The following is a 13,003-nucleotide window of genomic DNA, read 5'->3' on the forward strand; positions in this document are numbered from 1 at the left end:
GAAAGCTTTCCCCAAAAACCATGGGCCAGGAATGTTTTTTTTTCCTTTTTGCGGGTTGGTGGAGACATCAGGACCATTCAATACCTATAATCACCGATGTCTCCCGGGAGGGAAGAATTGTTGTGGAAGAGAAAAGGGAAAACTGCCCACTTAACAGAAGACAACTGCCATACAACTGCCATACAGATAGCAAATCGAATACAATTTTCTTGACAATCCAGAACACCTCCATATGGTAGAGATGGCCTCCAGAATGAGGCTCCATCACCTTTCTAAGGATTGAGGTGAGGATGACTGGCTAGTAGTTTCCTGGGTCCTCCTTACTCTTTTTGAAGATCGGGTGACATTTGCTTTCTTCCAGTCCTCAGGCACCTCCCTGATCTCCACAACCTTTCAAAGATGATGTGAATGGCTTTGCTATGGTGTCTGCCAGCTCCCTCAGCACCTCCTGATGCATCCTGTCAGGGCCCATGGACTTGAGGATGTCAAGTTTGCCTAAGTGTTTTTCTGTCTCAATCGTCCTTGACCAAATGTGTAGCAGGCACAGGGACTGCAAGGCCTCCATGGCGGTCAGCAGCCTAAGATAGAAATGCCTAGACATGATGACTGGACCAAAGAAACCCCTCTTCGTCCTCAGACCCTTGCTTATCTGTCTGTAGGATTATAGGTCATATTCGCCTCGACCCTTACCATTGGACAATTTCCAAACTCCTAAACCTTTATAAAGACCCTCCTCTGCCCAGCTCAGCAAAGAGCTGTCACTGAGACCCTTTGCAGAAGATACCAATAAAGACATCTCTGTGGAACCTCATACAGTGCTTCTCCTCTCTCTCCCTGCGTCTGCCAAAGGCACGTAGCAAGTAATGCGCTGAGAATCACTAAAGAGCGGATCTCACTTAAGAGCTGAGCTTGCTAAGATTGCCTGCAGCCCTGGAGCCTGCCTGAGGGGCCCGGACAGGTTGTGCTCAACTGGACTTCTCAGTCTGGGACACCACCCACGGCAGCCGTTTTCGGGAAGACCCTGAAAACCCTGGATCTGCCTTATATTGGCACACCGAACAGAACAAGAACTCTGGAGCGGCATTTCTTCTTGAAATTGTTATTGCCTTTACTCGCTAAGACCTCCTGAAGATAAATTCTCTGTTATAAAAGAAGTTATCTGAAGAAGTGTACAACGACCCTCACGTAGACATCCGGGACGAGATCCCGAGGAGCCAGACAAGGCAGATCACCAACCAGCAGAGTTTTGACCCACATTTGGCTGAAGAAGTGAAAGTTTTAAAACAGCCTTTATTGCGCGCATTTACCTTGGGTCCTCTTTGGGGTTTTTTTCTTTTTTTTCCTCTTTTTTTCTGCTGGTGGGGAATTGGGAAGTAAGGGATCAAAACCCAGTAAATTAAAACAATCCCAGAATGAGAGAGATGTATATTTACAAATCCTAGAACTCCTATCTACTAACAGCTTTTCTTTCTCTAAAGGCAATCTCTCAAAAACGAACTTGAAAAAATTTATAAAATGGATTATTTCCCAGTTTCCAGACACTAACACACACACTATCACTCTAGATTCCTTTTGGGACACAGTAGGAACAAGAATATATACCCTCCAAACTAATGAATATTTTTCTGTAACTCAGTTTCTACCTTTCTTTCATTCTATAACCAAAGCTGTAGAAAAAATGAATTAAAAAAGCTCAATTTCTATGCAATCTTCTCCTGGGGAGGGCATTCAGACCTTATCTCTTCCACCAGAGACTCTCCCTTCAAATTCTAATCACGCTGATAACAATCTTCCCCTCTCAGCCCTTGAATCCAGTCCTCCACTTTCTCTGGGTTCTAATGCCACCTCTGGGGCTATTTCACCCTTGACCTCTGTTCCCAGGATGGGAAAACGGAATTCGCGCTGCTCCCATCCACCCCCTCCGTGCCTGTGGGGTCCGTCTCTCCCTTGGCTTCCCCCTGGACGCAGCAAGCACAAATTCTGCTCCACCAGTTGCACAACCGACAGCATGCTGCTTGCACCCTCCTGCTGCATTAGCTCCGAATGTATCTGCGCTGGTTTCTATCACATTGGCCCCCCCTACCCCTACCACAACCCCCCCTCTGCCACTGCCCCCTCCCACCCCTGTCACACCCCCCCCCACCTCTGCTGCCGCCCCCCCCCCCACCCAAGCATGTCTCCCTACCCCCGCTACCATCCCTGCCACAGCAGGTCTCCCTGCCTGCCTGCCCGCCACAGCCCCAGCAAACCACGCTGTACACCCCGTTGTACCCACAGCACCCCCTGCCAATCCCAATGCCTCCTCTCCCCTGTTTCTCCGGTGCTCCCATCCCCAGGCTTTGCAACCACCTACCCACCCTCAAGGTCTACGGAACAGAACCTCCAAGACCCTCCACGGTAGCACCCCACTTCCCCACATGCCTCAGTCCTGTGCAGGCAGCGCCACGAGTGGCGCTGCCATTTCAACTTCACTTTTGCCTCCCGCTAGCCAAGCTCTGCCATGTGCCTCCTCACATTCTCTCCAGTCCCATACAACCCTGCAAAATCTTGCTCCAACATGCCATAAAAAGCATACGGCACTGCCTTCTCACTCTCACTCCTCCTCTGAGGACAGCAGTGACAGCGAGTCTGATTGTGATTCAGAGGACATTGATCCATGGACTCTAATCAAAATGGAAGCAACTCAAGCAGGGGATTGGGAGCTGGCTCAGAGAATTTCTGCCTTCCCAGTAACTTTAAAAGGGAAAAAGAGGTGGGATCACTACTAGAACAACGTGGAAACCTAACACAAATAAAGAACTTATACAACTGCAAAATATAACCAAAGAACACAGTAAAAGTTCACATATTTTTAGAAATTTCCTAGAAACTATCTCTACAGCACATGTTTTAGTACCCCACGATATTAAGAATATTGCCCACTGTCTTCTTTCCCTGGCAGAATATATGTTATGGGAAAGGCATTGGAAAAGACAGTTAAAAATATTATCAGATACCTATGCTAAAGATGCTGATAAGCCAGATTTTACAGTCGAACAGCTGGCTGGGGAAGGGGATTTACAGAAACCCTCTCACCAAGCTAACACCTTACCTAAGATAGCACTACAACAAGACATGGCTATTGCAGCAAAAACCTCCTTACTTCTTACCCCAGTTAACTCTATTCCTACCCAACACTTCTCTGATATTCAACAAGGAGTATATGAAAGCTTTATTAAGTTTGTGGACAGAATTAAGGATGCTCTGGAAAAACAGAGAGCACAGAGGCAAGAAAAGAACTGTTGTGCAAGCTTGCCATGAGTAATTCAAATGAAGAATGCAAAACAATTCTGAGGGCTCGACCCTTGGATTCAGAACCTACCATAGAGCAAATGCTGGAAAGCTGTACACGTCATTTGTCCACTGAAAATACAGTAGCCCAAGCAGTTGCTAAGGGTATTGCAGCAGGAGTTTCTGGTGCATTTGCAGTAGTGGCTTCCAAAGACCAGGCCCACTACTTTCATTGTGGAGAATTTGGACATTTTATAAAAGACTGTCCAGACAGGTCACCTAACCGAAAGCCCCGTAACACCTACCAAAAACCCCAGAATCAGCAGCGCTACCAGCAGTGTCCGGGAAACTTCCAGCGGTGCACAGTCAGGCTCCACGCAAAGACAACAAATCAAAAACCATCCAGACCCAGTCATGCATAATCCCAGGAGATTCCAGATCACATGAAGAGGATCCAACACACGGAGCGATACTGATGGGAAGCTGGCGCCAGCTGGTAACTGCTTTGTCCACTGACTTTAATAATGAAAATGTTTATTGTGTTCCCACAGGCAAGCATGGGCGAAAAGGTGGTCCTTTTGACATCTTAATTATAGGTGACACTCTCCATGGCCCAGAGAAAATCTTTGTTGTTCCAGAAGTACAAACAGTGCACCCACGACAAGAAATCTCTGTCCAGCTGTGCTGCACAGACTTACCATTTTTCCTTTCATGGGGAACCCTGATCTCACAAGCCTTTCTACTCCCAAAGAATCACAGGGAACAGCTTCTTCTCAACCCTACAGCAATGTAGGCACAAGTTGCGGGTCCAAGCAAGCCTACCATTGAGTGTGGCCTTTCCTGCAGAAGAGAGAAGATGGACCGACCAGGGATGCTGGACACTGGTGCTGATGTGACCATCATCGCTCACTCAGAATGGCCAGCACACTGGGAACTACAGCCAGTAGCAGGCATGATTTCAGGGATTGGTGGAGCCATAGTGTCTATGCGAAGCAAGAACAACATCCTCGTTGAAGGGCCTGAAGGCAAGCTGGCAACGATCCGCCCATTTGTGGTAAGGGCCCCTATCACCCTTTGGGGCAGGGATGTTCTATCCCCATGTGGAGCTTCCCTACGTATTCCCTGTCGGGATTTCAAATTGGGGCCACTGAAGAGCGCGCACTGCCAGATACCCTTCGGATCACCTGGAAATGCCAAGACCCAATCTGGATTGAACAGTGGCCCCTCTCTGAAGTCAAACTGCGCACACTACAAGCCCTTGTGGAAGAACAGCTTGCCAAAGGCTACATCGTCAAGACCGCCAGCCCTTGGAACTCTCCAGTCTTCGTACTGCAAAAACCTGGAACAGACAGGTGGAGGCTCCTCCATGACCTTCACAAAAACAATAAGGTCATTGAGGACATGGGCCCCCTCCAGCCTGGCCTGCCCTCACCACCAATACTGCTTAGAGACTGGACACTTGCTATCATAGATATTAAAGACAGTTACTTCAGCATTCCGCTGCATCCCCAGGATGCTCCACAGTTTGCTTTCTCCATTCCCTCGCTTCACAGAGAGGCTCCACTCAAAAGATATCATTGGTGTTTTCTTCCTTAAGGAATGAAAAACAGTCCCACTATATGTCAGTGGTATGTTGCTCACATTCTGTCTCCCGTTTGGAACCTATTTCCAGATGCAATCATCCACCACTATATGGATGATATCCTGGTCTGTGATGTTGTGGTGTGTTGCAATATCCTGTTTTACCTTCTCCCTTCCCCCTCGCCCCTCGCTGAGTGTGCCCTGTCAATCAGGCTAACATACCAGCAAGGCGTCGTGTGATAGGTGACCCTAGTACCTGGAGACCCTGCCCCTTCACCTGGTTGATGACTCACCTGTCCCCTCCCCTTCCCCTGTCCTGAGCTTAAAATGTGAATGAGACCATGCGGCTTTTATTCTGTTACCAGCAGTGGCCCAGTGCAGACGTATCTGTACTCATGGAATAAACATCTGGCTACCTTCTAGCAGAATCCATTCCCTTTCTCTCCACCATCGCCAGAAGCTCTCTCCTGAGGAGAACGGAGTCCTGTCTTGTGCCCCGCTGCACTCTGCCGCCAGCCAAGGTATCTCTGGGGTTAAACACCGCAGCGCTGCCTCTGGCCCAGCAGCGAAGGTCAGAACTGGCCTAGGCACCATCTAACTGGTTATATTGGGATACTTATTCCAATATATTGGCGTCCCTGTGGGTGGCTCGACTCTGCAGCCCGAAAACAGACTCGCAGTTCCTCAGAGAAGCTTCTGCCAGCCGTGCATCCAGCTGAAAGGAGCCTGGCTTCAAGACTCCCAGCTAGAGACTTTGGGAATATTCCCAGAAAAAGTTTCGTGGACTGTTCGGTGCCTTCTGGAAAGCCCAGCTTCATTGTGGTGAGCACATTTTCCAGAGGGAGAAAAGGGGAGCCTCTCTTGCACCCAGAGAGAGGTCCTTTTCCGGTGGAGACCTGCCTGCCTGTACCCAGCCTACAGCTTCCATTTCACGTGAGTATCTCTGCTTTCGGTAGAGCAGAAGCTCAAAAACAGACTCTGCCGCGAGTTCTGTTCCTTTTTTGCCTTTGCATTTTGGCTGCGCAGCCCCACAGACGAGAATTCAGAGCGTTCTAGTTTAGCTTTCCTGCTGCGTGTTTCACTGTTTTTTAGAATTCGCGCCGGAGCGGGATCGCTCTCTGCCCTTCCCCCCCCGGCTCAGCAGCGTGTTCAGACACGTGTTAGGAGATTTTCTTTCTCTTTCTCTTTGCGGGGGAGGGGGGGGCTCTCTTTCCACGTGTCCGGGGGATCTGCGGGGTCGGGAGTGCTCTTTGCACACGCGGCGGCGGGGGGGGGCGTCCCGGTTTCGGCTGCCACGTGGAGTGGCTGCTGTCTCTGATCCGCGGGGGTGCTGCGTTCCACCGCGGGGGAGGCTTTGTTTCTGCCTCGGCTCGGCAGGGCGTGCCCTGCCGCTGCTGCCCGGGAATTTTAAAGGCAGTATATACAGCTGCATTGTGAAGCTTTTGTCTGCTCGTTATCGCTTTCTATCTGTGGTTTTTTTTAGAAATTGGTAGCTGATTTTAGCTTTGTTTTTGGTCAGGCGGGATTAAGTACTCTGCTTTTTTACATCTATCATGGGTTCCAAACTTAGCATTGTACAAAGGGGAGTGTATTATGATATTGTTAGCATTCTAATCAAGAGTAATGTGAAATTCTCTAAAGGAAAATTGAAACAGTTTATAAGATGGCTTTTTCTGCAGTTCCCAAACATTTCCCCTGAAGAAATCCACAATATTCAATTCTGGGATAAAGTTGGGAATGAATTGATAACCTTAGGACAATCTGGCAAATTATCCTCAGCTAAATTTGTGTTCTGGAGTTTACAAATTCGAACAGCATTGCTCAAACAAAAGGAAATGGAGAAAAAGCCAAATGTAAAGCCATGTGCCTCTGCTCTCCCTGTTCCTCCCTCTCCCTCTAAAACCCCTAAACCTCTTTCCCAAAAAAAATCCCGAGCACGTGTTAGCTTTTCGGAGAGCAGTGATGTCCAAAATGGCCCCCAGTCCCTAGGGGGTGCACAAGATGGTGGGTGCCACGTGGCATCTTCCCAAACCTGGTCTTCTTCTTCCCAAAATCCTCTTAAGCATCCCAAAATTCCTGCCCCATCCCCCTCTCCTCCTGTTCCTCGTGACACCTTCCCCCCTCCCCCCGCCTTTCCTGCAGTACCCTCAGCTCCGCCCCTCTACTCCTGCCAGGGGGCGGCTGCTGACGTGATGTCACCAGGTGACCCCGCCCTCTGTTCCCACGGTATCCCCGCCCCCTGCCAGCCCCTTGACCCCGCCCCTTGTTCCCATGGTTTCCCCGCCCCTAGCCGGCTCCCTGTCCCCGCCCCCTCCCCGGGTTCCCACGGTGGGGACACACCCACTGCCTGTCCCCAAACCTGTAGCTGTGATCCCAATGCTTCTGATTCAAGGGATACAGAGCAGGGGACAGCAGACCCAATGCATGGTGCCATGTTGTCACTGGCCCCTGTTACGTTTCAGCCTGCAGCTCAAGCTGGAGCAGCCCCAACTGCTAATTGGAGTTCTTTTGGACGACAATTGATTAAAGAGATCTGTAAATCTCATAAAGAATATGGTCCACACAGTCCATATTTCCGTGGCCTTTTAAATTCTGAATTAAGTAGGACTATTGTAGTTCCACATGATTTAAAACAACTGTTTTCATGTCTCATGACATCCACGGAATTCAAATTATGGGAATCAGCATTGAAACAACTGCTAAAAGATGCTCTCCCAAGCTTACAGGCTGATCCAAACACAGCAAAAGACAACAATGGTAACCTTATTACTATTGACCACCTCTGTGGTGAGGGTCAATGGTCTTCTCCCTCAGTCCAAGCTGCTGCAATTCCTGCAGAAACACTTGAGAAAGTAAAGGAAGCAGCTGAAAAGGCATTCTTTTCCCTCCAACCTGAGGGGCCTTTTGAGCCCTATAGTAAAATCAAACACTTACCATCAGAGCCTTTTGTGAAATTTGTAGAAAGGCTAACTAGAGCCATTGAAATACAAGTTAAAAAGGAAAATGCAAGGGAAGCAATTTTAGAAGAAATAGCGTTCACAAATGCAAATGAACAGTGTCGAGCAGCAATCCTGAGCCTTCCTATGGAACCTTCCCCTACATTAAAAGATATGCTTCTAGTCTGTAACAGGAAAGTGCCTCTGATGAGTGTTGCTGAAGACTCCAGACCAAGGCTGCTGCCAAGACCACCTCAGCGTGTTGCTGTTGCCAGCCCTGCACCTTCTCTTTCAGCACAGCAGTACCCTGGGCAGCAGCGGAGACCAGCAATGGTTGAGCCCACTAAACCATGCCTGCTTTGTAATAAGCTAGGGCACTGGAGTAACCAGTGCCCCCTGAAAAGGGAATTTGATGAATTTAAAAATAGCAGGGGAGCAGAACTGCAAGCCCTCCCTGGGGGTCAACAACAAAAAAACGAAGAATAAAGCGCCAGCCTGCCAGGCGTGCAGACATAAAAGGAGCAGGCCAAGAGAATAAGGGTAGCAAAATAAATCAAGCGCGCGATAATATTAACATTTGTGTAAGTGAAGCAGGTGCTTCAAAGACCAAGTCCGCTAGTCCACTGTTAAATGTGAAACAAAATAACCTTTGTTATGATTTAAGTGATTCTGTATTAACCGCATCTTCTGTCAATGAGCCTTACAGGTTGCAGCTGACAGAGTCACTCCACCTGAAGGACACTGACTGGCATATTGTCTCTGTAAATCCTGAACAGAAAGGTACTTGGAACCAAATTCGTTGTAAGTACATCATCACTGGGGACAGAAACACACCACAAGAGATCGAAATTGCTCCGGGAATAACAACATCAGATCCCAAGCAATTTGTTCTCAGCCTGCACTGTTTCCACCCACCCCTGTTTCTTCCTAAGGGACAAATTGTTGCTCAAGCTATCCCTGTGCCATCTTTACCTGAAAATGTTGATAAACAAGGGCCCACAGTCGCCCAGGTCCAAGTTATTGGGACAGATAAACCCAAATTGTGGTGCAATGTCAGTGGGGGTGGGGAGTCTAAACGCATTGAGATGCTTGTAGACACAGGTGCAGACTGCACAGTGATTCCAGTACAAGACTGGCCAGCACACTGGCCTTTACAAAATGTTGCTGGTCACCTTCGAGGTGTAGGAGGTCTGCAATTGGCAAGGCAATCCAAAAGCATTATTCAATTCGAGGGTCCAAACGGACAATTGGCAAATATCCGTCCATTTGTGTTAGATTATTCAGAACCTTTGTTAGGGAGAGATTTAATGGCCCAGTGGGGTGTCACAATTAATATTCCAGACTCTCCACAGCATTTTTGTGCAGCAGTCATTAAACAACAGCGCCCCACGTTGGGCGCCAATATATTGGAATAAGTATCCCAATATAACCAGTTAGATGGTGCCTAGGCCAGTTCTGACCTTCGCTGCTGGGCCAGAGGCAGCGCTGCGGTGTTTAACCCCAGAGATACCTTGGCTGGCGGCAGAGTGCAGCGGGGCACAAGACAGGACTCCGTTCTCCTCAGGAGAGAGCTTCTGGCGATGGTGGAGAGAAAGGGAATGGATTCTGCTAGAAGGTAGCCAGATGTTTATTCCATGAGTACAGATACGTCTGCACTGGGCCACTGCTGGTAACAGAATAAAAGCCGCATGGTCTCATTCACATTTTAAGCTCAGGACAGGGGAAGGGGAGGGGACAGGTGAGTCATCAACCAGGTGAAGGGGCAGGGTCTCCAGGTACTAGGGTCACCTATCACACGACGCCTTGCTGGTATGTTAGCCTGATTGACAGGGCACACTCAGCGAGGGGCGAGGGGGAAGGGAGAAGGTAAAACAGGATATTGCAACACACCACAACACTGTGCATCAGAAAAAGCTTACTTAGACAAAGCAGTTAAAAAGACCATCGAAACCAAAGAAAAGGCAAGATTCGAGATCCATGAGGACAAAATACAGTACACCAAGCCATGGACTTACCTTGGAGTCCAGATCCGGGAAAGGACCATCGTACCCTAGCAGCTCGCCATCCGAGACGACCCAGAAACCCTGAGAGACTTACACAGTCTGTGTGGATCCATCAACTGGGTACGTCCACTGCTAGGAATTACAACAGAGGACCTTGCTCCCCTGTTTAACCTTCTCATGGCAACAAAGACCTGGACTCTCCACGCACTCTCACAACAGAAGTCCAAGATGTCATCGCCAAGGTCCAAGAACCCCTGTCTTCACACAAAGCTCATCACTTTGAGCTCAACCTGCTTTTCTAGTTTGTCATTCTGGGAAAAGCATCTTGGTTCTATGGACTGATTTTCCAATGGGATACTCAACTTTGAGACCCTTTACTAATACTGGAATGGATCTTTACAAACAACCAACCTACAAAGACAATTACCACCTTTCAAGAAATCATGGCACATCTCATTAAAAAGGCCAGAACTCGCCTCTGCTCCCTTGCAGGGTGTGAGTTCACATGCATATACTTGCCACTGACCACTGGGGACCTGGAGCATTTGCTCCAGACCAATGAAAATCTCCAGTTTGCCCTACATAGCTATACAGGTCAAATTTCTATCCATATCCCAAAACATAAACTTTTAAATTGTGAAGTAACCTTTTATCTGACCCCAAAATTAGTCCAAAGTAAAACACCTCTCAAAGCTCTAACCATTTTTACAGATGGCTCAGGGTCATCCTACAAGTCGGTAATGACATGGAAAGACCCTAAGACCCAAAAATGGGAATCTGACATCCAAATAGTGGAGGGATCTCCACAGACCGCAGAGTTAGCAGCTGTTGTCAGAGCCTTTGAAAAATTCAAAGACAAACCCTTTAATCTGGTCACAGATTCAGCTTATGTTGCTGGTATAGCCATGAGAGCAGAACACACTCTTCTCAAAGAGTTATTCAATCCAAAGTTACACCAATTGATTTCTACATTAACACGCTTAATCTCCCGCAGAAAGCAACCTTACCATATCATGCATGTGAGGTCGCACACTGACCTCCCAGGTATCATCACAGAAGGGAACAGGAAAGCAGATGCATTAGCCATAGCAATAGAAACTGCTAACGTCCCTAACATCTTTGCCCAGGCAAAGTTGTTGCACACATTTTTTCATCAAAATGTGCCTGCTCTTATCAGAATGTTCAAGCTCTCAAAAGATCAAGCAAAAGCTATTGTTGCCACACGTCCGAACTGTCAAAACTACCAGATACCATCTATGGTGATGGGCATCAATCCCCGAGGTCTGAACAGCTGCCAGCTGTGGCAGACAGATGTAACTCACTTCCCACTTTTGGGAGGTCAAAATATGTACACGTATCAGTTGATATGTTTTCTAGAGCAGTATTTGCATCAGCTCATCCAGGAGAAACTACACAGCACACCATTAAACATTTCCTCCTTGCCTTCACCACCCTGGGAGTACCAAAGGAGATCAAAACAGATAATGGACCTGCCTATATCTCTCGTAAGTTAAAAGAGTTCTTCAGTGAGTGGGGAATAGAATACAAGAAAGGCATACCTGCAAATCCCACAGGACAATCCATCATAGAAAGGACACATCAAACCCCCAAAAGAGTCCTCAGTCAGGAGTGCAGAGAAACAAAAGTTATATCTCCAGTTGAAAGACTTTGCAAGGCTCTCTACGTCATCAATTTCCTAAATTGTACAACATCAGAGCCTGACCCCCCAATACTTCGCCACTTTGCAAATACCACCCAAGCAAAGCTCACTGAGAAACCACCAGTGCTAGTGAAGGACCCAGAAACACACCAAATTTCTGGGCCTTTCCAATTGATTACTTGGGGAAGAGGGTATGAGTGTGTTCTACTACCATCTGGCCCAAGATGGTACCCAGGAAAAAACATAAAACCATACCTAGGCACTGCAAACACTACTCCCACAAACAATGACAAGAATTCCCCTGAGTCAAACACAAAACCTCCTCAAAACCAGACGAGTTCTGCTTGGAGATGAAGACATTGCTGAATGTCCACATACAGAAGAAAAGACCATCCCATCACGTGACAGCAGACGAAACAGAAAGCTGAACAACATTCTGCTGCATCAAGCCATAAGCCAGACACAGCCTGAACACAAAAGTGTTCTCTGAGTTATGTGTTATTACCCCATTTTACCCAAAAAAAAAAAAAAAAAGTGGGGGGGGAAGGATTGGAGGAAAGGAACAAGGGACAAAACCCTAACCCTTCCCTCCTACCATAAAGATAACAAATTTTGCTTATATTCCCTATCAGAAGCTCCATCCCTGTCCAAAGATGAAAAATATCTCTGTTGGTGCTGTCCTCACTGCTGCCTGGATGCTCCTCACCATACTGTATGCCTTTGGCTGGATTAGCCCACAGCCTACCCATAACGTTTGGGTAACCTTAGCAAAGACATTAAAACAGGATAACATGTGCCTATCCATGGGAAGCATTGATAACCCACTTTCCACATGTCTAGTAGGAATTCCCTTCGTAGCAGATGACTGGCCAATCTATAACTCAGAGCTCCTCCGCACCACAGGTAAGAGACCCAACCTGGTAGATACTTGGGACGAGTGGACAAAAATGTTGCCCAGTGCTCTAGAGGAACCCCAAGGACTGGACCTGTTGGGGTTCTTCAAGGCAACATACTGTGTCAAATTTTACTTTAGATGTCCGAAGAACAATTGGCCAGAAATTGACCAGACAAAAAATACATACAGAAAAGACATGTGACCCATTAACAAAGCCTATAACTATCCCGATTGGTATAATTACATGGCTTGTGTGATCTCTGTGTCCTCTCTCCACCCTAAAGTATTACCCAAGGGAACTGTTCCTCATCTGTGGTAACCGAGTATGGGCTGGGATCCCCTAACGGCTCCAGGGAGGTCCCTGTAGCCTTGGAAAACTTTATACCCTCATGCCAAATATCACCTTGTTACATAATTGGAAAAAAGAAAGTGAATTAAAAAACCACAAAAGATACTACACAGAATTTGATGAAAATTGCAATCCCAAATTATGTGATTGGAACAAACCAAAAAAGACTCCCTATTCCTACCATGGGTAGCTGCAGCTAAAGCCCTTGGTGAAATAAATCACCTCGGGTGCTGGATCAGTAAGCAAGCCAACGCTACATCTGCTGCCCTGAGCGATCTTTTAAAGGAAGAAGAAACCACAAGACATGCA

At 47.5% G+C, this 13,003-nt stretch overlaps 1 protein-coding gene across 6 annotated transcripts in view; it reads right to left on the reverse strand.

Moving 5' to 3' along the window:
• The window catches only part of LOC135460424 (ubiquitin-associated protein 2-like), a 211,888-nt gene that overhangs the window by 121,594 nt on the left and 77,291 nt on the right, over positions 1-13,003 (reverse strand). The window lies entirely within an intron of this gene.

Source organism: Zonotrichia leucophrys, unplaced genomic scaffold, assembly GCF_028769735.1.
Source record: "Zonotrichia leucophrys gambelii isolate GWCS_2022_RI unplaced genomic scaffold, RI_Zleu_2.0 Scaffold_44_408678, whole genome shotgun sequence".
Taxonomy (NCBI): Eukaryota; Metazoa; Chordata; class Aves; order Passeriformes; family Passerellidae; genus Zonotrichia; species Zonotrichia leucophrys.